Raw genomic sequence first — 26,849 nt, 5'->3', positions numbered from 1 at the left:
ACAGAGGGCAGGGTTTGGGGGCTGGGAAGGAAAGGGAAAAGATTAGGGTTTGGGGATGATGAAAGGGCTTTCTACGGGTAAGGATGGCAAAGGGTGGCAGTGACGGAAAGTCAGGCAACCTGTCCTGTCCGTCTTTTTGTATCGTGAATTGGAAAGACTGCAAGGGGGAGGGGAGTTGCTTGCGCCCTAAAGGAGGAGTTATTCAGATTCATTGCAGTGGGGGGCGGCGGCTGCAAAACGCACCATTCTTCTTGTTTTTGCTCTGCAAAGCAGCCTTTTCAAGGGTTGGCTTGGGTGACAAAATGTCTTCTGTAGGCGTGGGTTTGTCTCCCTCTCGCTCTCTCTCCCTAAGATGTGTCCGGCATAGGCCAGGGTGCCACTCGAGGCCCAAACCAATTCTGGTTATCGCTTCTCGGCCTTTTGGCTAAGATCAAGTGTAGTGTTGTTCGAAGAGGTGGTTTAAGCTCCAGGCCACCTTAGTACAATGATACAATGCACACTGGAAGGTTGCGCTTGCTAGTACTCTGGGTGGATAGTATATTCATCTAGAGGAAAACATGGCCCTACCAGGATCGAGGCTATTAGACTGAGTAAGGGTGGGGGGCTATGGTACAACGTGCCCCAGGACTGACGACCCTGGAGTGAGTCTGAGCTTGCTGGCTTGGGACCCCGGCAAGTCTTGGGCTCTGTAGCACACCGTACCTTGCCTTTTCATACTTTTTGAGCATATTACCCTATCCCGGCCTTCTGGCTAGGAAGGGAAATTTTTATAATCCCGGTCGGAGGTCTGGTCAGCTTTGGGCTGAGAAACTAACACCCGGTTGGAGGTCTGGGTCAGCTTCGGCTGAGAAACCAACACCCGGTTGGAGGTCTGGGTCAGCTTCGGCTGAGAAACCAACACCCGGTTGGAGGTCCGGTTAGCCTTGGGCTGAGAAACCAACACCGGTTGACGGTCCGGGCAGTTTCGGCTGCGAAACCAACAACTAGTAGCTCTCTACTCCACTTGGGTAAGATGCCTGGGTGGACGCTGGGAGAAACGACAAGGCTCAACCAGGCTTCGGCTTGGGGGAGCACCGAAGATCCCTGACCCTTGCTGTGGCCTTCTGGCTCGGAGGGACGGGGTTGATTTTTGGGGACCCTCTCCTCACGGTGGGGTCCACACGAATCCTAGCCTTTGCACTGTTTTTGGTGTGACTTCGGTCATGCATTTTTTGTGGTGCTTTGGAAAGCTTCATTAAATCAAAATCTGTTCTTATCAGTTTAATATCTGATACGTCCCCTATCTGGGGACCATATATTAAATGGATTTTTAGAACAGGGAGATGGAAAAAGAGCTTGCTCTGTCCACTCCACGCATTGACCTGGTATTGCAGTACCTCCAGGAACGGTGCACCCCTTCTTAACCCAGTTTCCAAAAGCAGAACTCAATTCACCTGATTCATATTAGCCCGGTTTAATGAATTGGAAGAAAGCATACGTCTTCATATGCACCTCAATTTGGCCCATTCACTTTTCACACTTCCTCCTTTTGTTTTTTATCTTTCACACTTTTGACTTTCTTTATTCATCCAAATAGCAAACTCATCACCACTCAACCTGACCAACTCGGCTATGTCCCGTGCTGCAGTTCTCTGTCTTATCTAGATCATTTGCAATTGAATGGAATAGATCCCTTTTGGACAAAGTGGATTCACCTGCTGCTGCAGTGACCACAGGTGTGATAAGATCTAGAATTGGCATCTGGTGCGATCTCTCCGCTTCCACTCCAAAGAAAGTTACCTGTTTATTCCTATCATGCATTGGTTTTTGGGGTTTTCTTTGAGTAATGATGATCTCTTTAGTAGTCTGTTGGCGCCCTCTCCTGGAGGAATAGTTTGCTTGCTCTTGGACATTCTAAAAGAGAGGTCATGATAGACATTGAGCTTCTGAGCTCAATTGGGGACAGTCATGGGTGATGAATGTTTGCAACCTGCTGCAAAGCCTCATACCGCAATATAAGGAACGTCAAATACTAAGAAAGGGCGGCCTATGAAAGAATTACTACTTTCAATAAGTACACTTAAACGGCTAATTGGGAATAGAAAAACTGTAAAAAGCCCTCTGAGAAAGCCCCCCTCTAACCTTTGATAGTAAGTTTTTCTGTAGTCTGCCTGTTGATGTATTTTCCGTTTGAACTGTGCACAACATGAAGAGACGGAACACTGGCGGCTTGTCACAATGCCCCCGCTGACATCACAATAGCGCTGCTGCCTAGAAAACAAGCTGCGCAGCAGAAGTTGTTCTTTGGGTGGGAGGGTGGGCTAGTGTAAGGAGGGGGCAAGCTCTTTTTTTCCCGGGTGGTAGGGGGATGACAGGAGAAGGGATGCGGGTGGTGAGAAGGGTACAGAGGGCAGGGTTTGGGGGCTGGGAAGGAAAGGGAAAAGATTAGGGTTTGGGGATGATGAAAGGGCTTTCTACGGGTAAGGATGGCAAAGGGTGGCAGTGACGGAAAGTCAGGCAACCTGTCCTGTCCGTCTTTTTGTATCGTGAATTGGAAAGACTGCAAGGGGGAGGGGAGTTGCTTGCGCCCTAAAGGAGGAGTTATTCAGATTCATTGCAGTGGGGGGCGGCGGCTGCAAAACGCACCATTCTTCTTGTTTTTGCTCTGCAAAGCAGCCTTTTCAAGGGTTGGCTTGGGTGACAAAATGTCTTCTGTAGGCGTGGGTTTGTCTCCCTCTCGCTCTCTCTCCCTAAGATGTGTCCGGCATAGGCCAGGGTGCCACTCGAGGCCCAAACCAATTCTGGTTATCGCTTCTCGGCCTTTTGGCTAAGATCAAGTGTAGTATCTGTTCTTATCAGTTTAATATCTGATACGTCCCCTATCTGGGGACCATATATTAAATGGATTTTTAGAACAGGGAGATGGAAAAAGAGCTTGCTCTGTCCACTCCACGCATTGACCTGGTATTGCAGTACCTCCAGGAACGGTGCACCCCTTCTTAACCCAGTTTCCAAAAGCAGAACTCAATTCACCTGATTCATATTAGCCCGGTTTAATGAATTGGAAGAAAGCATACGTCTTCATATGCACCTCAATTTGGCCCATTCACTTTTCACACTTCCTCCTTTTGTTTTTTATCTTTCACACTTTTGACTTTCTTTATTCATCCAAATAGCAAACTCATCACCACTCAACCTGACCAACTCGGCTATGTCCCGTGCTGCAGTTCTCTGTCTTATCTAGATCATTTGCAATTGAATGGAATAGATCCCTTTTGGACAAAGTGGATTCACCTGCTGCTGCAGTGACCACAGGTGTGATAAGATCTAGAATTGGCATCTGGTGCGATCTCTCCGCTTCCACTCCAAAGAAAGTTACCTGTTTATTCCTATCATGCATTGGTTTTTGGGGTTTTCTTTGAGTAATGATGATCTCTTTAGTAGTCTGTTGGCGCCCTCTCCTGGAGGAATAGTTTGCTTGCTCTTGGACATTCTAAAAGAGAGGTCATGATAGACATTGAGCTTCTGAGCTCAATTGGGGACAGTCATGGGTGATGAATGTTTGCAACCTGCTGCAAAGCCTCATACCGCAATATAAGGAACGTCAAATACTAAGAAAGGGCGGCCTATGAAAGAATTACTACTTTCAATAAGTACACTTAAACGGCTAATTGGGAATAGAAAAACTGTAAAAAGCCCTCTGAGAAAGCCCCCCTCTAACCTTTGATAGTAAGTTTTTCTGTAGTCTGCCTGTTGATGTATTTTCCGTTTGAACTGTGCACAACATGAAGAGACGGAACACTGGCGGCTTGTCACAATGCCCCCGCTGACATCACAATAGCGCTGCTGCCTAGAAAACAAGCTGCGCAGCAGAAGTTGTTCTTTGGGTGGGAGGGTGGGCTAGTGTAAGGAGGGGGCAAGCTCTTTTTTTCCCGGGTGGTAGGGGGATGACAGGAGAAGGGATGCGGGTGGTGAGAAGGGTACAGAGGGCAGGGTTTGGGGGCTGGGAAGGAAAGGGAAAAGATTAGGGTTTGGGGATGATGAAAGGGCTTTCTACGGGTAAGGATGGCAAAGGGTGGCAGTGACGGAAAGTCAGGCAACCTGTCCTGTCCGTCTTTTTGTATCGTGAATTGGAAAGACTGCAAGGGGGAGGGGAGTTGCTTGCGCCCTAAAGGAGGAGTTATTCAGATTCATTGCAGTGGGGGGCGGCGGCTGCAAAACGCACCATTCTTCTTGTTTTTGCTCTGCAAAGCAGCCTTTTCAAGGGTTGGCTTGGGTGACAAAATGTCTTCTGTAGGCGTGGGTTTGTCTCCCTCTCGCTCTCTCTCCCTAAGATGTGTCCGGCATAGGCCAGGGTGCCACTCGAGGCCCAAACCAATTCTGGTTATCGCTTCTCGGCCTTTTGGCTAAGATCAAGTGTAGTATCTGTTCTTATCAGTTTAATATCTGATACGTCCCCTATCTGGGGACCATATATTAAATGGATTTTTAGAACAGGGAGATGGAAAAAGAGCTTGCTCTGTCCACTCCACGCATTGACCTGGTATTGCAGTACCTCCAGGAACGGTGCACCCCTTCTTAACCCAGTTTCCAAAAGCAGAACTCAATTCACCTGATTCATATTAGCCCGGTTTAATGAATTGGAAGAAAGCATACGTCTTCATATGCACCTCAATTTGGCCCATTCACTTTTCACACTTCCTCCTTTTGTTTTTTATCTTTCACACTTTTGACTTTCTTTATTCATCCAAATAGCAAACTCATCACCACTCAACCTGACCAACTCGGCTATGTCCCGTGCTGCAGTTCTCTGTCTTATCTAGATCATTTGCAATTGAATGGAATAGATCCCTTTTGGACAAAGTGGATTCACCTGCTGCTGCAGTGACCACAGGTGTGATAAGATCTAGAATTGGCATCTGGTGCGATCTCTCCGCTTCCACTCCAAAGAAAGTTACCTGTTTATTCCTATCATGCATTGGTTTTTGGGGTTTTCTTTGAGTAATGATGATCTCTTTAGTAGTCTGTTGGCGCCCTCTCCTGGAGGAATAGTTTGCTTGCTCTTGGACATTCTAAAAGAGAGGTCATGATAGACATTGAGCTTCTGAGCTCAATTGGGGACAGTCATGGGTGATGAATGTTTGCAACCTGCTGCAAAGCCTCATACCGCAATATAAGGAACGTCAAATACTAAGAAAGGGCGGCCTATGAAAGAATTACTACTTTCAATAAGTACACTTAAACGGCTAATTGGGAATAGAAAAACTGTAAAAAGCCCTCTGAGAAAGCCCCCCTCTAACCTTTGATAGTAAGTTTTTCTGTAGTCTGCCTGTTGATGTATTTTCCGTTTGAACTGTGCACAACATGAAGAGACGGAACACTGGCGGCTTGTCACAATGCCCCCGCTGACATCACAATAGCGCTGCTGCCTAGAAAACAAGCTGCGCAGCAGAAGTTGTTCTTTGGGTGGGAGGGTGGGCTAGTGTAAGGAGGGGGCAAGCTCTTTTTTTCCCGGGTGGTAGGGGGATGACAGGAGAAGGGATGCGGGTGGTGAGAAGGGTACAGAGGGCAGGGTTTGGGGGCTGGGAAGGAAAGGGAAAAGATTAGGGTTTGGGGATGATGAAAGGGCTTTCTACGGGTAAGGATGGCAAAGGGTGGCAGTGACGGAAAGTCAGGCAACCTGTCCTGTCCGTCTTTTTGTATCGTGAATTGGAAAGACTGCAAGGGGGAGGGGAGTTGCTTGCGCCCTAAAGGAGGAGTTATTCAGATTCATTGCAGTGGGGGGCGGCGGCTGCAAAACGCACCATTCTTCTTGTTTTTGCTCTGCAAAGCAGCCTTTTCAAGGGTTGGCTTGGGTGACAAAATGTCTTCTGTAGGCGTGGGTTTGTCTCCCTCTCGCTCTCTCTCCCTAAGATGTGTCCGGCATAGGCCAGGGTGCCACTCGAGGCCCAAACCAATTCTGGTTATCGCTTCTCGGCCTTTTGGCTAAGATCAAGTGTAGTATCTGTTCTTATCAGTTTAATATCTGATACGTCCCCTATCTGGGGACCATATATTAAATGGATTTTTAGAACAGGGAGATGGAAAAAGAGCTTGCTCTGTCCACTCCACGCATTGACCTGGTATTGCAGTACCTCCAGGAACGGTGCACCCCTTCTTAACCCAGTTTCCAAAAGCAGAACTCAATTCACCTGATTCATATTAGCCCGGTTTAATGAATTGGAAGAAAGCATACGTCTTCATATGCACCTCAATTTGGCCCATTCACTTTTCACACTTCCTCCTTTTGTTTTTTATCTTTCACACTTTTGACTTTCTTTATTCATCCAAATAGCAAACTCATCACCACTCAACCTGACCAACTCGGCTATGTCCCCGTGCTGCAGTTCTCTGTCTTATCTAGATCATTTGCAATTGAATGGAATAGATCCCTTTTGGACAAAGTGGATTCACCTGCTGCTGCAGTGACCACAGGTGTGATAAGATCTAGAATTGGCATCTGGTGCGATCTCTCCGCTTCCACTCCAAAGAAAGTTACCTGTTTATTCCTATCATGCATTGGTTTTTGGGGTTTTCTTTGAGTAATGATGATCTCTTTAGTAGTCTGTTGGCGCCCTCTCCTGGAGGAATAGTTTGCTTGCTCTTGGACATTCTAAAAGAGAGGTCATGATAGACATTGAGCTTCTGAGCTCAATTGGGGACAGTCATGGGTGATGAATGTTTGCAACCTGCTGCAAAGCCTCATACCGCAATATAAGGAACGTCAAATACTAAGAAAGGGCGGCCTATGAAAGAATTACTACTTTCAATAAGTACACTTAAACGGCTAATTGGGAATAGAAAAACTGTAAAAAGCCCTCTGAGAAAGCCCCCCTCTAACCTTTGATAGTAAGTTTTTCTGTAGTCTGCCTGTTGATGTATTTTCCGTTTGAACTGTGCACAACATGAAGAGACGGAACACTGGCGGCTTGTCACAATGCCCCCGCTGACATCACAATAGCGCTGCTGCCTAGAAAACAAGCTGCGCAGCAGAAGTTGTTCTTTGGGTGGGAGGGTGGGCTAGTGTAAGGAGGGGGCAAGCTCTTTTTTTCCCGGGTGGTAGGGGGATGACAGGAGAAGGGATGCGGGTGGTGAGAAGGGTACAGAGGGCAGGGTTTGGGGGCTGGGAAGGAAAGGGAAAAGATTAGGGTTTGGGGATGATGAAAGGGCTTTCTACGGGTAAGGATGGCAAAGGGTGGCAGTGACGGAAAGTCAGGCAACCTGTCCTGTCCGTCTTTTTGTATCGTGAATTGGAAAGACTGCAAGGGGGAGGGGAGTTGCTTGCGCCCTAAAGGAGGAGTTATTCAGATTCATTGCAGTGGGGGGCGGCGGCTGCAAAACGCACCATTCTTCTTGTTTTTGCTCTGCAAAGCAGCCTTTTCAAGGGTTGGCTTGGGTGACAAAATGTCTTCTGTAGGCGTGGGTTTGTCTCCCTCTCGCTCTCTCTCCCTAAGATGTGTCCGGCATAGGCCAGGGTGCCACTCGAGGCCCAAACCAATTCTGGTTATCGCTTCTCGGCCTTTTGGCTAAGATCAAGTGTAGTATCTGTTCTTATCAGTTTAATATCTGATACGTCCCCTATCTGGGGACCATATATTAAATGGATTTTTAGAACAGGGAGATGGAAAAAGAGCTTGCTCTGTCCACTCCACGCATTGACCTGGTATTGCAGTACCTCCAGGAACGGTGCACCCCTTCTTAACCCAGTTTCCAAAAGCAGAACTCAATTCACCTGATTCATATTAGCCCGGTTTAATGAATTGGAAGAAAGCATACGTCTTCATATGCACCTCAATTTGGCCCATTCACTTTTCACACTTCCTCCTTTTGTTTTTTATCTTTCACACTTTTGACTTTCTTTATTCATCCAAATAGCAAACTCATCACCACTCAACCTGACCAACTCGGCTATGTCCCCGTGCTGCAGTTCTCTGTCTTATCTAGATCATTTGCAATTGAATGGAATAGATCCCTTTTGGACAAAGTGGATTCACCTGCTGCTGCAGTGACCACAGGTGTGATAAGATCTAGAATTGGCATCTGGTGCGATCTCTCCGCTTCCACTCCAAAGAAAGTTACCTGTTTATTCCTATCATGCATTGGTTTTTGGGGTTTTCTTTGAGTAATGATGATCTCTTTAGTAGTCTGTTGGCGCCCTCTCCTGGAGGAATAGTTTGCTTGCTCTTGGACATTCTAAAAGAGAGGTCATGATAGACATTGAGCTTCTGAGCTCAATTGGGGACAGTCATGGGTGATGAATGTTTGCAACCTGCTGCAAAGCCTCATACCGCAATATAAGGAACGTCAAATACTAAGAAAGGGCGGCCTATGAAAGAATTACTACTTTCAATAAGTACACTTAAACGGCTAATTGGGAATAGAAAAACTGTAAAAAGCCCTCTGAGAAAGCCCCCCTCTAACCTTTGATAGTAAGTTTTTCTGTAGTCTGCCTGTTGATGTATTTTCCGTTTGAACTGTGCACAACATGAAGAGACGGAACACTGGCGGCTTGTCACAATGCCCCCGCTGACATCACAATAGCGCTGCTGCCTAGAAAACAAGCTGCGCAGCAGAAGTTGTTCTTTGGGTGGGAGGGTGGGCTAGTGTAAGGAGGGGGCAAGCTCTTTTTTTCCCGGGTGGTAGGGGGATGACAGGAGAAGGGATGCGGGTGGTGAGAAGGGTACAGAGGGCAGGGTTTGGGGGCTGGGAAGGAAAGGGAAAAGATTAGGGTTTGGGGATGATGAAAGGGCTTTCTACGGGTAAGGATGGCAAAGGGTGGCAGTGACGGAAAGTCAGGCAACCTGTCCTGTCCGTCTTTTTGTATCGTGAATTGGAAAGACTGCAAGGGGGAGGGGAGTTGCTTGCGCCCTAAAGGAGGAGTTATTCAGATTCATTGCAGTGGGGGGCGGCGGCTGCAAAACGCACCATTCTTCTTGTTTTTGCTCTGCAAAGCAGCCTTTTCAAGGGTTGGCTTGGGTGACAAAATGTCTTCTGTAGGCGTGGGTTTGTCTCCCTCTCGCTCTCTCTCCCTAAGATGTGTCCGGCATAGGCCAGGGTGCCATTCGAGGCCCAAACCAATTCTGGTTATCGCTTCTCGGCCTTTTGGCTAAGATCAAGTGTAGTCCCTTCATTGGGTTTGCCTTGGTCTTGGCTGGGAGGGGCCCGGGCTTGCACAACCGCCGGCCTCGGGGATTGTTGCGCCTTTTGGTGCTTACGTCCCCTTATGGCTGGTGGTTCCTGGGCTCGGGAGGCGATCACCTGCGGCACTGCGCTTTTGTGTGGTGGCCGATGACCGTTTTCTGAAATTTGCGGATGAAATCTCATCTGTTCTTATCAGTTTAATATCTGATACGTCCCCTATCTGGGGACCATATATTAAATGGATTTTTAGAACAGGGAGATGGAAAAAGAGCTTGCTCTGTCCACTCCACGCATTGACCTGGTATTGCAGTACCTCCAGGAACGGTGCACCCCTTCTTAACCCAGTTTCCAAAAGCAGAACTCAATTCACCTGATTCATATTAGCCCGGTTTAATGAATTGGAAGAAAGCATACGTCTTCATATGCACCTCAATTTGGCCCATTCACTTTTCACACTTCCTCCTTTTGTTTTTTATCTTTCACACTTTTGACTTTCTTTATTCATCCAAATAGCAAACTCATCACCACTCAACCTGACCAACTCGGCTATGTCCCGTGCTGCAGTTCTCTGTCTTATCTAGATCATTTGCAATTGAATGGAATAGATCCCTTTTGGACAAAGTGGATTCACCTGCTGCTGCAGTGACCACAGGTGTGATAAGATCTAGAATTGGCATCTGGTGCGATCTCTCCGCTTCCACTCCAAAGAAAGTTACCTGTTTATTCCTATCATGCATTGGTTTTTGGGGTTTTCTTTGAGTAATGATGATCTCTTTAGTAGTCTGTTGGCGCCCTCTCCTGGAGGAATAGTTTGCTTGCTCTTGGACATTCTAAAAGAGAGGTCATGATAGACATTGAGCTTCTGAGCTCAATTGGGGACAGTCATGGGTGATGAATGTTTGCAACCTGCTGCAAAGCCTCATACCGCAATATAAGGAACGTCAAATACTAAGAAAGGGCGGCCTATGAAAGAATTACTACTTTCAATAAGTACACTTAAACGGCTAATTGGGAATAGAAAAACTGTAAAAAGCCCTCTGAGAAAGCCCCCCTCTAACCTTTGATAGTAAGTTTTTCTGTAGTCTGCCTGTTGATGTATTTTCCGTTTGAACTGTGCACAACATGAAGAGACGGAACACTGGCGGCTTGTCACAATGCCCCCGCTGACATCACAATAGCGCTGCTGCCTAGAAAACAAGCTGCGCAGCAGAAGTTGTTCTTTGGGTGGGAGGGTGGGCTAGTGTAAGGAGGGGGCAAGCTCTTTTTTTCCCGGGTGGTAGGGGGATGACAGGAGAAGGGATGCGGGTGGTGAGAAGGGTACAGAGGGCAGGGTTTGGGGGCTGGGAAGGAAAGGGAAAAGATTAGGGTTTGGGGATGATGAAAGGGCTTTCTACGGGTAAGGATGGCAAAGGGTGGCAGTGACGGAAAGTCAGGCAACCTGTCCTGTCCGTCTTTTTGTATCGTGAATTGGAAAGACTGCAAGGGGGAGGGGAGTTGCTTGCGCCCTAAAGGAGGAGTTATTCAGATTCATTGCAGTGGGGGGCAGCGGCTGCAAAACGCACCATTCTTCTTGTTTTTGCTCTGCAAAGCAGCCTTTTCAAGGGTTGGCTTGGGTGACAAAATGTCTTCTGTAGGCGTGGGTTTGTCTCCCTCTCGCTCTCTCTCCCTAAGATGTGTCCGGCATAGGCCAGGGTGCCACTCGAGGCCCAAACCAATTCTGGTTATCGCTTCTCGGCCTTTTGGCTAAGATCAAGTGTAGTCCCTTCATTGGGTTTGCCTTGGTCTTGGCTGGGAGGGGCCCGGGCTTGCACAACCGCCGGCCTCGGGGATTGTTGCGCCTTTTGGTGCTTACGTCCCCTTATGGCTGGTGGTTCCTGGGCTCGGGAGGCGATCACCTGCGGCACTGCGCTTTTGTGTGGTGGCCGATGACCGTTTTCTGAAATTTGCGGATGAAATCTCATCTGTTCTTATCAGTTTAATATCTGATACGTCCCCTATCTGGGGACCATATATTAAATGGATTTTTAGAACAGGGAGATGGAAAAAGAGCTTGCTCTGTCCACTCCACGCATTGACCTGGTATTGCAGTACCTCCAGGAACGGTGCACCCCTTCTTAACCCAGTTTCCAAAAGCAGAACTCAATTCACCTGATTCATATTAGCCCGGTTTAATGAATTGGAAGAAAGCATACGTCTTCATATGCACCTCAATTTGGCCCATTCACTTTTCACACTTCCTCCTTTTGTTTTTTATCTTTCACACTTTTGACTTTCTTTATTCATCCAAATAGCAAACTCATCACCACTCAACCTGACCAACTCGGCTATGTCCCGTGCTGCAGTTCTCTGTCTTATCTAGATCATTTGCAATTGAATGGAATAGATCCCTTTTGGACAAAGTGGATTCACCTGCTGCTGCAGTGACCACAGGTGTGATAAGATCTAGAATTGGCATCTGGTGCGATCTCTCCGCTTCCACTCCAAAGAAAGTTACCTGTTTATTCCTATCATGCATTGGTTTTTGGGGTTTTCTTTGAGTAATGATGATCTCTTTAGTAGTCTGTTGGCGCCCTCTCCTGGAGGAATAGTTTGCTTGCTCTTGGACATTCTAAAAGAGAGGTCATGATAGACATTGAGCTTCTGAGCTCAATTGGGGACAGTCATGGGTGATGAATGTTTGCAACCTGCTGCAAAGCCTCATACCGCAATATAAGGAACGTCAAATACTAAGAAAGGGCGGCCTATGAAAGAATTACTACTTTCAATAAGTACACTTAAACGGCTAATTGGGAATAGAAAAACTGTAAAAAGCCCTCTGAGAAAGCCCCCCTCTAACCTTTGATAGTAAGTTTTTCTGTAGTCTGCCTGTTGATGTATTTTCCGTTTGAACTGTGCACAACATGAAGAGACGGAACACTGGCGGCTTGTCACAATGCCCCCGCTGACATCACAATAGCGCTGCTGCCTAGAAAACAAGCTGCGCAGCAGAAGTTGTTCTTTGGGTGGGAGGGTGGGCTAGTGTAAGGAGGGGGCAAGCTCTTTTTTTCCCGGGTGGTAGGGGGATGACAGGAGAAGGGATGCGGGTGGTGAGAAGGGTACAGAGGGCAGGGTTTGGGGGCTGGGAAGGAAAGGGAAAAGATTAGGGTTTGGGGATGATGAAAGGGCTTTCTACGGGTAAGGATGGCAAAGGGTGGCAGTGACGGAAAGTCAGGCAACCTGTCCTGTCCGTCTTTTTGTATCGTGAATTGGAAAGACTGCAAGGGGGAGGGGAGTTGCTTGCGCCCTAAAGGAGGAGTTATTCAGATTCATTGCAGTGGGGGGCGGCGGCTGCAAAACGCACCATTCTTCTTGTTTTTGCTCTGCAAAGCAGCCTTTTCAAGGGTTGGCTTGGGTGACAAAATGTCTTCTGTAGGCGTGGGTTTGTCTCCCTCTCGCTCTCTCTCCCTAAGATGTGTCCGGCATAGGCCAGGGTGCCACTCGAGGCCCAAACCAATTCTGGTTATCGCTTCTCGGCCTTTTGGCTAAGATCAAGTGTAGTATCTGTTCTTATCAGTTTAATATCTGATACGTCCCCTATCTGGGGACCATATATTAAATGGATTTTTAGAACAGGGAGATGGAAAAAGAGCTTGCTCTGTCCACTCCACGCATTGACCTGGTATTGCAGTACCTCCAGGAACGGTGCACCCCTTCTTAACCCAGTTTCCAAAAGCAGAACTCAATTCACCTGATTCATATTAGCCCGGTTTAATGAATTGGAAGAAAGCATACGTCTTCATATGCACCTCAATTTGGCCCATTCACTTTTCACACTTCCTCCTTTTGTTTTTTATCTTTCACACTTTTGACTTTCTTTATTCATCCAAATAGCAAACTCATCACCACTCAACCTGACCAACTCGGCTATGTCCCGTGCTGCAGTTCTCTGTCTTATCTAGATCATTTGCAATTGAATGGAATAGATCCCTTTTGGACAAAGTGGATTCACCTGCTGCTGCAGTGACCACAGGTGTGATAAGATCTAGAATTGGCATCTGGTGCGATCTCTCCGCTTCCACTCCAAAGAAAGTTACCTGTTTATTCCTATCATGCATTGGTTTTTGGGGTTTTCTTTGAGTAATGATGATCTCTTTAGTAGTCTGTTGGCGCCCTCTCCTGGAGGAATAGTTTGCTTGCTCTTGGACATTCTAAAAGAGAGGTCATGATAGACATTGAGCTTCTGAGCTCAATTGGGGACAGTCATGGGTGATGAATGTTTGCAACCTGCTGCAAAGCCTCATACCGCAATATAAGGAACGTCAAATACTAAGAAAGGGCGGCCTATGAAAGAATTACTACTTTCAATAAGTACACTTAAACGGCTAATTGGGAATAGAAAAACTGTAAAAAGCCCTCTGAGAAAGCCCCCCTCTAACCTTTGATAGTAAGTTTTTCTGTAGTCTGCCTGTTGATGTATTTTCCGTTTGAACTGTGCACAACATGAAGAGACGGAACACTGGCGGCTTGTCACAATGCCCCCGCTGACATCACAATAGCGCTGCTGCCTAGAAAACAAGCTGCGCAGCAGAAGTTGTTCTTTGGGTGGGAGGGTGGGCTAGTGTAAGGAGGGGGCAAGCTCTTTTTTTCCCGGGTGGTAGGGGGATGACAGGAGAAGGGATGCGGGTGGTGAGAAGGGTACAGAGGGCAGGGTTTGGGGGCTGGGAAGGAAAGGGAAAAGATTAGGGTTTGGGGATGATGAAAGGGCTTTCTACGGGTAAGGATGGCAAAGGGTGGCAGTGACGGAAAGTCAGGCAACCTGTCCTGTCCGTCTTTTTGTATCGTGAATTGGAAAGACTGCAAGGGGGAGGGGAGTTGCTTGCGCCCTAAAGGAGGAGTTATTCAGATTCATTGCAGTGGGGGGCGGCGGCTGCAAAACGCACCATTCTTCTTGTTTTTGCTCTGCAAAGCAGCCTTTTCAAGGGTTGGCTTGGGTGACAAAATGTCTTCTGTAGGCGTGGGTTTGTCTCCCTCTCGCTCTCTCTCCCTAAGATGTGTCCGGCATAGGCCAGGGTGCCACTCGAGGCCCAAACCAATTCTGGTTATCGCTTCTCGGCCTTTTGGCTAAGATCAAGTGTAGTATCTGTTCTTATCAGTTTAATATCTGATACGTCCCCTATCTGGGGACCATATATTAAATGGATTTTTAGAACAGGGAGATGGAAAAAGAGCTTGCTCTGTCCACTCCACGCATTGACCTGGTATTGCAGTACCTCCAGGAACGGTGCACCCCTTCTTAACCCAGTTTCCAAAAGCAGAACTCAATTCACCTGATTCATATTAGCCCGGTTTAATGAATTGGAAGAAAGCATACGTCTTCATATGCACCTCAATTTGGCCCATTCACTTTTCACACTTCCTCCTTTTGTTTTTTATCTTTCACACTTTTGACTTTCTTTATTCATCCAAATAGCAAACTCATCACCACTCAACCTGACCAACTCGGCTATGTCCCGTGCTGCAGTTCTCTGTCTTATCTAGATCATTTGCAATTGAATGGAATAGATCCCTTTTGGACAAAGTGGATTCACCTGCTGCTGCAGTGACCACAGGTGTGATAAGATCTAGAATTGGCATCTGGTGCGATCTCTCCGCTTCCACTCCAAAGAAAGTTACCTGTTTATTCCTATCATGCATTGGTTTTTGGGGTTTTCTTTGAGTAATGATGATCTCTTTAGTAGTCTGTTGGCGCCCTCTCCTGGAGGAATAGTTTGCTTGCTCTTGGACATTCTAAAAGAGAGGTCATGATAGACATTGAGCTTCTGAGCTCAATTGGGGACAGTCATGGGTGATGAATGTTTGCAACCTGCTGCAAAGCCTCATACCGCAATATAAGGAACGTCAAATACTAAGAAAGGGCGGCCTATGAAAGAATTACTACTTTCAATAAGTACACTTAAACGGCTAATTGGGAATAGAAAAACTGTAAAAAGCCCTCTGAGAAAGCCCCCCTCTAACCTTTGATAGTAAGTTTTTCTGTAGTCTGCCTGTTGATGTATTTTCCGTTTGAACTGTGCACAACATGAAGAGACGGAACACTGGCGGCTTGTCACAATGCCCCCGCTGACATCACAATAGCGCTGCTGCCTAGAAAACAAGCTGCGCAGCAGAAGTTGTTCTTTGGGTGGGAGGGTGGGCTAGTGTAAGGAGGGGGCAAGCTCTTTTTTTCCCGGGTGGTAGGGGGATGACAGGAGAAGGGATGCGGGTGGTGAGAAGGGTACAGAGGGCAGGGTTTGGGGGCTGGGAAGGAAAGGGAAAAGATTAGGGTTTGAGGATGATGAAAGGGCTTTCTACGGGTAAGGATGGCAAAGGGTGGCAGTGACGGAAAGTCAGGCAACCTGTCCTGTCCGTCTTTTTGTATCGTGAATTGGAAAGACTGCAAGGGGGAGGGGAGTTGCTTGCGCCCTAAAGGAGGAGTTATTCAGATTCATTGCAGTGGGGGGCGGCGGCTGCAAAACGCACCATTCTTCTTGTTTTTGCTCTGCAAAGCAGCCTTTTCAAGGGTTGGCTTGGGTGACAAAATGTCTTCTGTAGGCGTGGGTTTGTCTCCCTCTCGCTCTCTCTCCCTAAGATGTGTCCGGCATAGGCCAGGGTGCCACTCGAGGCCCAAACCAATTCTGGTTATCGCTTCTCGGCCTTTTGGCTAAGATCAAGTGTAGTATCTGTTCTTATCAGTTTAATATCTGATACGTCCCCTATCTGGGGACCATATATTAAATGGATTTTTAGAACAGGGAGATGGAAAAAGAGCTTGCTCTGTCCACTCCACGCATTGACCTGGTATTGCAGTACCTCCAGGAACGGTGCACCCCTTCTTAACCCAGTTTCCAAAAGCAGAACTCAATTCACCTGATTCATATTAGCCCGGTTTAATGAATTGGAAGAAAGCATACGTCTTCATATGCACCTCAATTTGGCCCATTCACTTTTCACACTTCCTCCTTTTGTTTTTTATCTTTCACACTTTTGACTTTCTTTATTCATCCAAATAGCAAACTCATCACCACTCAACCTGACCAACTCGGCTATGTCCCGTGCTGCAGTTCTCTGTCTTATCTAGATCATTTGCAATTGAATGGAATAGATCCCTTTTGGACAAAGTGGATTCACCTGCTGCTGCAGTGACCACAGGTGTGATAAGATCTAGAATTGGCATCTGGTGCGATCTCTCCGCTTCCACTCCAAAGAAAGTTACCTGTTTATTCCTATCATGCATTGGTTTTTGGGGTTTTCTTTGAGTAATGATGATCTCTTTAGTAGTCTGTTGGCGCCCTCTCCTGGAGGAATAGTTTGCTTGCTCTTGGACATTCTAAAAGAGAGGTCATGATAGACATTGAGCTTCTGAGCTCAATTGGGGACAGTCATGGGTGATGAATGTTTGCAACCTGCTGCAAAGCCTCATACCGCAATATAAGGAACGTCAAATACTAAGAAAGGGCGGCCTATGAAAGAATTACTACTTTCAATAAGTACACTTAAACGGCTAATTGGGAATAGAAAAACTGTAAAAAGCCCTCTGAGAAAGCCCCCCTCTAACCTTTGATAGTAAGTTTTTCTGTAGTCTGCCTGTTGATGTATTTTCCGTTTGAACTGTGCACAACATGAAGAGACGGAACACTGGCGGCTTGTCACAATGCCCCCGCTGACATCACAATAGCGCTGCTGCCTAGAAAACAAGCTGCGCAGCAGAAGTTGTTCTTTGGGTGGGAGGGTGGGCTAGTGTAAGGAGGGGGCAAGCTCTTTTTTTCCCGGGTGGTAGGGGGATGACAGGAGAAGGGATGCGGGTGGTGAGAAGGGTACAGAGGGCAGGGTTTGGGGGCTGGGAAGGAAAGGGAAAAGATTAGGGTTTGGGGATGATGAAAGGGCTTTCTACGGGTAAGGATGGCAAAGGGTGGCAGTGACGGAAAGTCAGGCAACCTGTCCTGTCCGTCTTTTTGTATCGTGAATTGGAAAGACTGCAAGGGGGAGGGGAGTTGCTTGCGCCCTAAAGGAGGAGTTATTCAGATTCATTGCAGTGGGGGGCGGCGGCTGCAAAACGCACCATTCTTCTTGTTTTTGCTCTGCAAAGCAGCCTTTTCAAGGGTTGGCTTGGGTGACAAAATGTCTTCTGTAGGCGTGGGTTTGTCTCCCTCTCGCTCTCTCTCCCTAAGATGTGTCCGGCATAGGCCAGGGTGCCACTCGAGGCCCAAACCAATTCTGGTTATCGCTTCTCGGCCTTTTGGCTAAGATCAAGTGTAGTATCTGTTCTTATCAGTTTAATATCTGATACGTCCCCTATCTGGGGACCATATATTAAATGGATTTTTAGAACAGGGAGATGGAAAAAGAGCTTGCTCTGTCCACTCCACGCATTGACCTGGTATTGCAGTACCTCCAGGAACGGTGCACCCCTTCTTAACCCAGTTTCCAAAAGCAGAACTCAATTCACCTGATTCATATTAGCCCGGTTTAATGAATTGGAAGAAAGCATACGTCTTCATATGCACCTCAATTTGGCCCATTCACTTTTCACACTTCCTCCTTTTGTTTTTTATCTTTCACACTTTTGACTTTCTTTATTCATCCAAATAGCAAACTCATCACCACTCAACCTGACCAACTCGGCTATGTCCCGTGCTGCAGTTCTCTGTCTTATCTAGATCATTTGCAATTGAATGGAATAGATCCCTTTTGGACAAAGTGGATTCACCTGCTGCTGCAGTGACCACAGGTGTGATAAGATCTAGAATTGGCATCTGGTGCGATCTCTCCGCTTCCACTCCAAAGAAAGTTACCTGTTTATTCCTATCATGCATTGGTTTTTGGGGTTTTCTTTGAGTAATGATGATCTCTTTAGTAGTCTGTTGGCGCCCTCTCCTGGAGGAATAGTTTGCTTGCTCTTGGACATTCTAAAAGAGAGGTCATGATAGACATTGAGCTTCTGAGCTCAATTGGGGACAGTCATGGGTGATGAATGTTTGCAACCTGCTGCAAAGCCTCATACCGCAATATAAGGAACGTCAAATACTAAGAAAGGGCGGCCTATGAAAGAATTACTACTTTCAATAAGTACACTTAAACGGCTAATTGGGAATAGAAAAACTGTAAAAAGCCCTCTGAGAAAGCCCCCCTCTAACCTTTGATAGTAAGTTTTTCTGTAGTCTGCCTGTTGATGTATTTTCCGTTTGAACTGTGCACAACATGAAGAGACGGAACACTGGCGGCTTGTCACAATGCCCCCGCTGACATCACAATAGCGCTGCTGCCTAGAAAACAAGCTGCGCAGCAGAAGTTGTTCTTTGGGTGGGAGGGTGGGCTAGTGTAAGGAGGGGGCAAGCTCTTTTTTTCCCGGGTGGTAGGGGGATGACAGGAGAAGGGATGCGGGTGGTGAGAAGGGTACAGAGGGCAGGGTTTGGGGGCTGGGAAGGAAAGGGAAAAGATTAGGGTTTGGGGATGATGAAAGGGCTTTCTACGGGTAAGGATGGCAAAGGGTGGCAGTGACGGAAAGTCAGGCAACCTGTTCTGTCCGTCTTTTTGTATCGTGAATTGGAAAGACTGCAAGGGGGAGGGGAGTTGCTTGCGCCCTAAAGGAGGAGTTATTCAGATTCATTGCAGTGGGGGGCGGCGGCTGCAAAACGCACCATTCTTCTTGTTTTTGCTCTGCAAAGCAGCCTTTTCAAGGGTTGGCTTGGGTGACAAAATGTCTTCTGTAGGCGTGGGTTTGTCTCCCTCTCGCTCTCTCTCCCTAAGATGTGTCCGGCATAGGCCAGGGTGCCACTCGAGGCCCAAACCAATTCTGGTTATCGCTTCTCGGCCTTTTGGCTAAGATCAAGTGTAGTATCTGTTCTTATCAGTTTAATATCTGATACGTCCCCTATCTGGGGACCATATATTAAATGGATTTTTAGAACAGGGAGATGGAAAAAGAGCTTGCTCTGTCCACTCCACGCATTGACCTGGTATTGCAGTACCTCCAGGAACGGTGCACCCCTTCTTAACCCAGTTTCCAAAAGCAGAACTCAATTCACCTGATTCATATTAGCCCGGTTTAATGAATTGGAAGAAAGCATACGTCTTCATATGCACCTCAATTTGGCCCATTCACTTTTCACACTTCCTCCTTTTGTTTTTTATCTTTCACACTTTTGACTTTCTTTATTCATCCAAATAGCAAACTCATCACCACTCAACCTGACCAACTCGGCTATGTCCCGTGCTGCAGTTCTCTGTCTTATCTAGATCATTTGCAATTGAATGGAATAGATCCCTTTTGGACAAAGTGGATTCACCTGCTGCTGCAGTGACCACAGGTGTGATAAGATCTAGAATTGGCATCTGGTGCGATCTCTCCGCTTCCACTCCAAAGAAAGTTACCTGTTTATTCCTATCATGCATTGGTTTTTGGGGTTTTCTTTGAGTAATGATGATCTCTTTAGTAGTCTGTTGGCGCCCTCTCCTGGAGGAATAGTTTGCTTGCTCTTGGACATTCTAAAAGAGAGGTCATGATAGACATTGAGCTTCTGAGCTCAATTGGGGACAGTCATGGGTGATGAATGTTTGCAACCTGCTGCAAAGCCTCATACCGCAATATAAGGAACGTCAAATACTAAGAAAGGGCGGCCTATGAAAGAATTACTACTTTCAATAAGTACACTTAAACGGCTAATTGGGAATAGAAAAACTGTAAAAAGCCCTCTGAGAAAGCCCCCCTCTAACCTTTGATAGTAAGTTTTTCTGTAGTCTGCCTGTTGATGTATTTTCCGTTTGAACTGTGCACAACATGAAGAGACGGAACACTGGCGGCTTGTCACAATGCCCCCGCTGACATCACAATAGCGCTGCTGCCTAGAAAACAAGCTGCGCAGCAGAAGTTGTTCTTTGGGTGGGAGGGTGGGCTAGTGTAAGGAGGGGGCAAGCTCTTTTTTTCCCGGGTGGTAGGGGGATGACAGGAGAAGGGATGCGGGTGGTGAGAAGGGTACAGAGGGCAGGGTTTGGGGGCTGGGAAGGAAAGGGAAAAGATTAGGGTTTGGGGATGATGAAAGGGCTTTCTACGGGTAAGGATGGCAAAGGGTGGCAGTGACGGAAAGTCAGGCAACCTGTCCTGTCCGTCTTTTTGTATCGTGAATTGGAAAGACTGCAAGGGGGAGGGGAGTTGCTTGCGCCCTAAAGGAGGAGTTATTCAGATTCATTGCAGTGGGGGGCGGCGGCTGCAAAACGCACCATTCTTCTTGTTTTTGCTCTGCAAAGCAGCCTTTTCAAGGGTTGGCTTGGGTGACAAAATGTCTTCTGTAGGCGTGGGTTTGTCTCCCTCTCGCTCTCTCTCCCTAAGATGTGTCCGGCATAGGCCAGGGTGCCACTCGAGGCCCAAACCAATTCTGGTTATCGCTTCTCGGCCTTTTGGCTAAGATCAAGTGTAGTATCTGTTCTTATCAGTTTAATATCTGATACGTCCCCTATCTGGGGACCATATATTAAATGGATTTTTAGAACAGGGAGATGGAAAAAGAGCTTGCTCTGTCCACTCCACGCATTGACCTGGTATTGCAGTACCTCCAGGAACGGTGCACCCCTTCTTAACCCAGTTTCCAAAAGCAGAACTCAATTCACCTGATTCATATTAGCCCGGTTTAATGAATTGGAAGAAAGCATACGTCTTCATATGCACCTCAATTTGGCCCATTCACTTTTCACACTTCCTCCTTTTGTTTTTTATCTTTCACACTTTTGACTTTCTTTATTCATCCAAATAGCAAACTCATCACCACTCAACCTGACCAACTCGGCTATGTCCCGTGCTGCAGTTCTCTGTCTTATCTAGATCATTTGCAATTGAATGGAATAGATCCCTTTTGGACAAAGTGGATTCACCTGCTGCTGCAGTGACCACAGGTGTGATAAGATCTAGAATTGGCATCTGGTGCGATCTCTCCGCTTCCACTCCAAAGAAAGTTACCTGTTTATTCCTATCATGCATTGGTTTTTGGGGTTTTCTTTGAGTAATGATGATCTCTTTAGTAGTCTGTTGGCGCCCTCTCCTGGAGGAATAGTTTGCTTGCTCTTGGACATTCTAAAAGAGAGGTCATGATAGACATTGAGCTTCTGAGCTCAATTGGGGACAGTCATGGGTGATGAATGTTTGCAACCTGCTGCAAAGCCTCATACCGCAATATAAGGAACGTCAAATACTAAGAAAGGGCGGCCTATGAAAGAATTACTACTTTCAATAAGTACACTTAAACGGCTAATTGGGAATAGAAAAACTGTAAAAAGCCCTCTGAGAAAGCCCCCCTCTAACCTTTGATAGTAAGTTTTTCTGTAGTCTGCCTGTTGATGTATTTTCCGTTTGAACTGTGCACAACATGAAGAGACGGAACACTGGCGGCTTGTCACAATGCCCCCGCTGACATCACAATAGCGCTGCTGCCTAGAAAACAAGCTGCGCAGCAGAAGTTGTTCTTTGGGTGGGAGGGTGGGCTAGTGTAAGGAGGGGGCAAGCTCTTTTTTTCCCGGGTGGTAGGGGGATGACAGGAGAAGGGATGCGGGTGGTGAGAAGGGTACAGAGGGCAGGGTTTGGGGGCTGGGAAGGAAAGGGAAAAGATTAGGGTTTGGGGATGATGAAAGGGCTTTCTACGGGTAAGGATGGCAAAGGGTGGCAGTGACGGAAAGTCAGGCAACCTGTCCTGTCCGTCTTTTTGTATCGTGAATTGGAAAGACTGCAAGGGGGAGGGGAGTTGCTTGCGCCCTAAAGGAGGAGTTATTCAGATTCATTGCAGTGGGGGGCGGCGGCTGCAAAACGCACCATTCTTCTTGTTTTTGCTCTGCAAAGCAGCCTTTTCAAGGGTTGGCTTGGGTGACAAAATGTCTTCTGTAGGCGTGGGTTTGTCTCCCTCTCGCTCTCTCTCCCTAAGATGTGTCCGGCATAGGCCAGGGTGCCACTCGAGGCCCAAACCAATTCTGGTTATCGCTTCTCGGCCTTTTGGCTAAGATCAAGTGTAGTATCTGTTCTTATCAGTTTAATATCTGATACGTCCCCTATCTGGGGACCATATATTAAATGGATTTTTAGAACAGGGAGATGGAAAAAGAGCTTGCTCTGTCCACTCCACGCATTGACCTGGTATTGCAGTACCTCCAGGAACGGTGCACCCCTTCTTAACCCAGTTTCCAAAAGCAGAACTCAATTCACCTGATTCATATTAGCCCGGTTTAATGAATTGGAAGAAAGCATACGTCTTCATATGCACCTCAATTTGGCCCATTCACTTTTCACACTTCCTCCTTTTGTTTTTTATCTTTCACACTTTTGACTTTCTTTATTCATCCAAATAGCAAACTCATCACCACTCAACCTGACCAACTCGGCTATGTCCCGTGCTGCAGTTCTCTGTCTTATCTAGATCATTTGCAATTGAATGGAATAGATCCCTTTTGGACAAAGTGGATTCACCTGCTGCTGCAGTGACCACAGGTGTGATAAGATCTAGAATTGGCATCTGGTGCGATCTCTCCGCTTCCACTCCAAAGAAAGTTACCTGTTTATTCCTATCATGCATTGGTTTTTGGGGTTTTCTTTGAGTAATGATGATCTCTTTAGTAGTCTGTTGGCGCCCTCTCCTGGAGGAATAGTTTGCTTGCTCTTGGACATTCTAAAAGAGAGGTCATGATAGACATTGAGCTTCTGAGCTCAATTGGGGACAGTCATGGGTGATGAATGTTTGCAACCTGCTGCAAAGCCTCATACCGCAATATAAGGAACGTCAAATACTAAGAAAGGGCGGCCTATGAAAGAATTACTACTTTCAATAAGTACACTTAAACGGCTAATTGGGAATAGAAAAACTGTAAAAAGCCCTCTGAGAAAGCCCCCCTCTAACCTTTGATAGTAAGTTTTTCTGTAGTCTGCCTGTTGATGTATTTTCCGTTTGAACTGTGCACAACATGAAGAGACGGAACACTGGCGGCTTGTCACAATGCCCCCGCTGACATCACAATAGCGCTGCTGCCTAGAAAACAAGCTGCGCAGCAGAAGTTGTTCTTTGGGTGGGAGGGTGGGCTAGTGTAAGGAGGGGGCAAGCTCTTTTTTTCCCGGGTGGTAGGGGGATGACAGGAGAAGGGATGCGGGTGGTGAGAAGGGTACAGAGGGCAGGGTTTGGGGGCTGGGAAGGAAAGGGAAAAGATTAGGGTTTGGGGATGATGAAAGGGCTTTCTACGGGTAAGGATGGCAAAGGGTGGCAGTGACGGAAAGTCAGGCAACCTGTCCTGTCCGTCTTTTTGTATCGTGAATTGGAAAGACTGCAAGGGGGAGGGGAGTTGCTTGCGCCCTAAAGGAGGAGTTATTCAGATTCATTGCAGTGGGGGGCGGCGGCTGCAAAACGCACCATTCTTCTTGTTTTTGCTCTGCAAAGCAGCCTTTTCAAGGGTTGGCTTGGGTGACAAAATGTCTTCTGTAGGCGTGGGTTTGTCTCCCTCTCGCTCTCTCTCCCTAAGATGTGTCCGGCATAGGCCAGGGTGCCACTCGAGGCCCAAACCAATTCTGGTTATCGCTTCTCGGCCTTTTGGCTAAGATCAAGTGTAGTATCTGTTCTTATCAGTTTAATATCTGATACGTCCCCTATCTGGGGACCATATATTAAATGGATTTTTAGAACAGGGAGATGGAAAAAGAGCTTGCTCTGTCCACTCCACGCATTGACCTGGTATTGCAGTACCTCCAGGAACGGTGCACCCCTTCTTAACCCAGTTTCCAAAAGCAGAACTCAATTCACCTGATTCATATTAGCCCGGTTTAATGAATTGGAAGAAAGCATACGTCTTCATATGCACCTCAATTTGGCCCATTCACTTTTCACACTTCCTCCTTTTGTTTTTTATCTTTCACACTTTTGACTTTCTTTATTCATCCAAATAGCAAACTCATCACCACTCAACCTGACCAACTCGGCTATGTCCCGTGCTGCAGTTCTCTGTCTTATCTAGATCATTTGCAATTGAATGGAATAGATCCCTTTTGGACAAAGTGGATTCACCTGCTGCTGCAGTGACCACAGGTGTGATAAGATCTAGAATTGGCATCTGGTGCGATCTCTCCGCTTCCACTCCAAAGAAAGTTACCTGTTTATTCCTATCATGCATTGGTTTTTGGGGTTTTCTTTGAGTAATGATGATCTCTTTAGTAGTCTGTTGGCGCCCTCTCCTGGAGGAATAGTTTGCTTGCTCTTGGACATTCTAAAAGAGAGGTCATGATAGACATTGAGCTTCTGAGCTCAATTGGGGACAGTCATGGGTGATGAATGTTTGCAACCTGCTGCAAAGCCTCATACCGCAATATAAGGAACGTCAAATACTAAGAAAGGGCGGCCTATGAAAGAATTACTACTTTCAATAAGTACACTTAAACGGCTAATTGGGAATAGAAAAACTGTAAAAAGCCCTCTGAGAAAGCCCCCCTCTAACCTTTGATAGTAAGTTTTTCTGTAGTCTGCCTGTTGATGTATTTTCCGTTTGAACTGTGCACAACATGAAGAGACGGAACACTGGCGGCTTGTCACAATGCCCCCGCTGACATCACAATAGCGCTGCTGCCTAGAAAACAAGCTGCGCAGCAGAAGTTGTTCTTTGGGTGGGAGGGTGGGCTAGTGTAAGGAGGGGGCAAGCTCTTTTTTTCCCGGGTGGTAGGGGGATGACAGGAGAAGGGATGCGGGTGGTGAGAAGGGTACAGAGGGCAGGGTTTGGGGGCTGGGAAGGAAAGGGAAAAGATTAGGGTTTGGGGATGATGAAAGGGCTTTCTACGGGTAAGGATGGCAAAGGGTGGCAGTGACGGAAAGTCAGGCAACCTGTCCTGTCCGTCTTTTTGTATCGTGAATTGGAAAGACTGCAAGGGGGAGGGGAGTTGCTTGCGCCCTAAAGGAGGAGTTATTCAGATTCATTGCAGTGGGGGGCGGCGGCTGCAAAACGCACCATTCTTCTTGTTTTTGCTCTGCAAAGCAGCCTTTTCAAGGGTTGGCTTGGGTGACAAAATGTCTTCTGTAGGCGTGGGTTTGTCTCCCTCTCGCTCTCTCTCCCTAAGATGTGTCCGGCATAGGCCAGGGTGCCACTCGAGGCCCAAACCAATTCTGGTTATCGCTTCTCGGCCTTTTGGCTAAGATCAAGTGTAGTATCTGTTCTTATCAGTTTAATATCTGATACGTCCCCTATCTGGGGACCATATATTAAATGGATTTTTAGAACAGGGAGATGGAAAAAGAGCTTGCTCTGTCCACTCCACGCATTGACCTGGTATTGCAGTACCTCCAGGAACGGTGCACCCCTTCTTAACCCAGTTTCCAAAAGCAGAACTCAATTCACCTGATTCATATTAGCCCGGTTTAATGAATTGGAAGAAAGCATACGTCTTCATATGCACCTCAATTTGGCCCATTCACTTTTCACACTTCCTCCTTTTGTTTTTTATCTTTCACACTTTTGACTTTCTTTATTCATCCAAATAGCAAACTCATCACCACTCAACCTGACCAACTCGGCTATGTCCCGTGCTGCAGTTCTCTGTCTTATCTAGATCATTTGCAATTGAATGGAATAGATCCCTTTTGGACAAAGTGGATTCACCTGCTGCTGCAGTGACCACAGGTGTGATAAGATCTAGAATTGGCATCTGGTGCGATCTCTCCGCTTCCACTCCAAAGAAAGTTACCTGTTTATTCCTATCATGCATTGGTTTTTGGGGTTTTCTTTGAGTAATGATGATCTCTTTAGTAGTCTGTTGGCGCCCTCTCCTGGAGGAATAGTTTGCTTGCTCTTGGACATTCTAAAAGAGAGGTCATGATAGACATTGAGCTTCTGAGCTCAATTGGGGACAGTCATGGGTGATGAATGTTTGCAACCTGCTGCAAAGCCTCATACCGCAATATAAGGAACGTCAAATACTAAGAAAGGGCGGCCTATGAAAGAATTACTACTTTCAATAAGTACACTTAAACGGCTAATTGGGAATAGAAAAACTGTAAAAAGCCCTCTGAGAAAGCCCCCCTCTAACCTTTGATAGTAAGTTTTTCTGTAGTCTGCCTGTTGATGTATTTTCCGTTTGAACTGTGCACAACATGAAGAGACGGAACACTGGCGGCTTGTCACAATGCCCCCGCTGACATCACAATAGCGCTGCTGCCTAGAAAACAAGCTGCGCAGCAGAAGTTGTTCTTTGGGTGGGAGGGTGGGCTAGTGTAAGGAGGGGGCAAGCTCTTTTTTTCCCGGGTGGTAGGGGGATGACAGGAGAAGGGATGCGGGTGGTGAGAAGGGTACAGAGGGCAGGGTTTGGGGGCTGGGAAGGAAAGGGAAAAGATTAGGGTTTGGGGATGATGAAAGGGCTTTCTACGGGTAAGGATGGCAAAGGGTGGCAGTGACGGAAAGTCAGGCAACCTGTCCTGTCCGTCTTTTTGTATCGTGAATTGGAAAGACTGCAAGGGGGAGGGGAGTTGCTTGCGCCCTAAAGGAGGAGTTATTCAGATTCATTGCAGTGGGGGGCGGCGGCTGCAAAACGCACCATTCTTCTTGTTTTTGCTCTGCAAAGCAGCCTTTTCAAGGGTTGGCTTGGGTGACAAAATGTCTTCTGTAGGCGTGGGTTTGTCTCCCTCTCGCTCTCTCTCCCTAAGATGTGTCCGGCATAGGCCAGGGTGCCACTC

At 47.0% G+C, this 26,849-nt stretch overlaps 16 non-coding genes across 16 annotated transcripts; all 16 read left to right on the top strand.

The window, feature by feature from the left end:
• Nucleotides 1-1,202: 1,202 nt before the first annotated feature.
• Nucleotides 1,203-1,398, top strand: LOC142278625 (U2 spliceosomal RNA). The gene has a single exon (XR_012741444.1). It is a non-coding gene; the product is annotated as a U2 spliceosomal RNA (small nuclear RNA).
• A 1,388-nt stretch (nt 1,399-2,786) lies between these two features.
• On the top strand, nt 2,787-2,977 carry LOC142278491 (U2 spliceosomal RNA). The gene has a single exon (XR_012741323.1). It is a non-coding gene; the product is annotated as a U2 spliceosomal RNA (small nuclear RNA).
• Nucleotides 2,978-4,365: 1,388 nt separating this feature from the next.
• Nucleotides 4,366-4,556, top strand: LOC142278490 (U2 spliceosomal RNA). The gene has a single exon (XR_012741322.1). It is a non-coding gene; the product is annotated as a U2 spliceosomal RNA (small nuclear RNA).
• A 1,388-nt stretch (nt 4,557-5,944) lies between these two features.
• LOC142278489 (U2 spliceosomal RNA) lies at nt 5,945-6,135 on the top strand. The gene has a single exon (XR_012741321.1). It is a non-coding gene; the product is annotated as a U2 spliceosomal RNA (small nuclear RNA).
• Nucleotides 6,136-7,524: 1,389 nt separating this feature from the next.
• LOC142278487 (U2 spliceosomal RNA) lies at nt 7,525-7,715 on the top strand. Its single transcript, XR_012741319.1, has one exon. It is a non-coding gene; the product is annotated as a U2 spliceosomal RNA (small nuclear RNA).
• Nucleotides 7,716-9,309: 1,594 nt separating this feature from the next.
• Nucleotides 9,310-9,494, top strand: LOC142278636 (U2 spliceosomal RNA). The gene has a single exon (XR_012741454.1). It is a non-coding gene; the product is annotated as a U2 spliceosomal RNA (small nuclear RNA).
• A 1,593-nt stretch (nt 9,495-11,087) lies between these two features.
• LOC142278634 (U2 spliceosomal RNA) lies at nt 11,088-11,272 on the top strand. The gene has a single exon (XR_012741452.1). It is a non-coding gene; the product is annotated as a U2 spliceosomal RNA (small nuclear RNA).
• A 1,388-nt stretch (nt 11,273-12,660) lies between these two features.
• LOC142278486 (U2 spliceosomal RNA) lies at nt 12,661-12,851 on the top strand. Its single transcript, XR_012741318.1, has one exon. It is a non-coding gene; the product is annotated as a U2 spliceosomal RNA (small nuclear RNA).
• Nucleotides 12,852-14,239: 1,388 nt separating this feature from the next.
• Nucleotides 14,240-14,430, top strand: LOC142278485 (U2 spliceosomal RNA). Its single transcript, XR_012741317.1, has one exon. It is a non-coding gene; the product is annotated as a U2 spliceosomal RNA (small nuclear RNA).
• A 1,388-nt stretch (nt 14,431-15,818) lies between these two features.
• Nucleotides 15,819-16,009, top strand: LOC142278484 (U2 spliceosomal RNA). The gene has a single exon (XR_012741316.1). It is a non-coding gene; the product is annotated as a U2 spliceosomal RNA (small nuclear RNA).
• A 1,388-nt stretch (nt 16,010-17,397) lies between these two features.
• Nucleotides 17,398-17,588, top strand: LOC142278483 (U2 spliceosomal RNA). The gene has a single exon (XR_012741315.1). It is a non-coding gene; the product is annotated as a U2 spliceosomal RNA (small nuclear RNA).
• Nucleotides 17,589-18,976: 1,388 nt separating this feature from the next.
• On the top strand, nt 18,977-19,167 carry LOC142278481 (U2 spliceosomal RNA). Its single transcript, XR_012741314.1, has one exon. It is a non-coding gene; the product is annotated as a U2 spliceosomal RNA (small nuclear RNA).
• A 1,388-nt stretch (nt 19,168-20,555) lies between these two features.
• On the top strand, nt 20,556-20,746 carry LOC142278480 (U2 spliceosomal RNA). Its single transcript, XR_012741313.1, has one exon. It is a non-coding gene; the product is annotated as a U2 spliceosomal RNA (small nuclear RNA).
• Nucleotides 20,747-22,134: 1,388 nt separating this feature from the next.
• Nucleotides 22,135-22,325, top strand: LOC142278479 (U2 spliceosomal RNA). Its single transcript, XR_012741312.1, has one exon. It is a non-coding gene; the product is annotated as a U2 spliceosomal RNA (small nuclear RNA).
• A 1,388-nt stretch (nt 22,326-23,713) lies between these two features.
• Nucleotides 23,714-23,904, top strand: LOC142278478 (U2 spliceosomal RNA). The gene has a single exon (XR_012741311.1). It is a non-coding gene; the product is annotated as a U2 spliceosomal RNA (small nuclear RNA).
• A 1,388-nt stretch (nt 23,905-25,292) lies between these two features.
• Nucleotides 25,293-25,483, top strand: LOC142278477 (U2 spliceosomal RNA). The gene has a single exon (XR_012741310.1). It is a non-coding gene; the product is annotated as a U2 spliceosomal RNA (small nuclear RNA).
• Nucleotides 25,484-26,849: the final 1,366 nt, after the last annotated feature.

Source organism: Anomaloglossus baeobatrachus, unplaced genomic scaffold (assembly GCF_048569485.1).
Source record: "Anomaloglossus baeobatrachus isolate aAnoBae1 unplaced genomic scaffold, aAnoBae1.hap1 Scaffold_419, whole genome shotgun sequence".
In the NCBI taxonomy this organism is placed as follows: domain Eukaryota; kingdom Metazoa; phylum Chordata; class Amphibia; order Anura; family Aromobatidae; genus Anomaloglossus; species Anomaloglossus baeobatrachus.
This window is presented reverse-complemented; position numbering and strand designations above follow the sequence as displayed.